Source organism: Tupaia chinensis, unplaced genomic scaffold (assembly GCF_000334495.1).
Source record: "Tupaia chinensis unplaced genomic scaffold, TupChi_1.0 Scaffold149383_1, whole genome shotgun sequence".
NCBI classification, from domain to species: Eukaryota; Metazoa; Chordata; class Mammalia; order Scandentia; family Tupaiidae; genus Tupaia; species Tupaia belangeri.
In genome coordinates, this window is record NW_006209227.1 from 198,897 (window position 1) to 199,313 (window position 417).

Consider the following 417-nt stretch of genomic DNA (forward strand, 5'->3'; position numbering starts at 1 on the left):
GGCCCGCCCCCCCCCCCCGGCCGCTGAGGTTCTGCTGACGCCGGCGAGGGTGAGAGGGGCCAGAAACTCGCGTGGAGAGGGACCGGGACGCGCCCCACCCGGGCGGGGACTGCCTGGGCGCCTCGGGGTCCCGGATCCTTGAGCGGAGCGGGCCGGGGGTCTCGAATGCTTCGTCCTCCCCAAAGTGGGGAGGGGGAACTGCCTTCCCCTAAAGCGACTGCCAGAAACAGAAGTCCGAAGAGTGGGAGAGGGTTCAAGTGTCTGGCCCTCTGACGGGGAAAGGCGCAAGGTGTCTTCCAAAAGTGGACGGGGGCCCTAGGCGCCAGGCCCCCAAATAAGGGGAAGAGGCTGGTCCACAGAAGTTCAGGGACTGTTGGTGGGGGGTATGCGTCTGGTTCCAATCAAGGGGGTTGGGCC

At 67.1% G+C, this 417-nt stretch overlaps 1 protein-coding gene across 1 annotated transcript in view; it reads left to right on the plus strand.

Annotated features, from left to right (window-relative positions):
* Positions 1-30: 30 nt before the first annotated feature.
* Positions 31-417, plus strand: part of ITM2C (integral membrane protein 2C) — a 31,223-nt gene continuing 30,836 nt past the window's right edge. The window contains exon 1 of the mRNA XM_006171116.3: positions 31-49. The gene's annotated coding sequence lies outside the window, so the exon portion shown is untranslated. The remainder of the gene's footprint in view (positions 50-417) is intronic.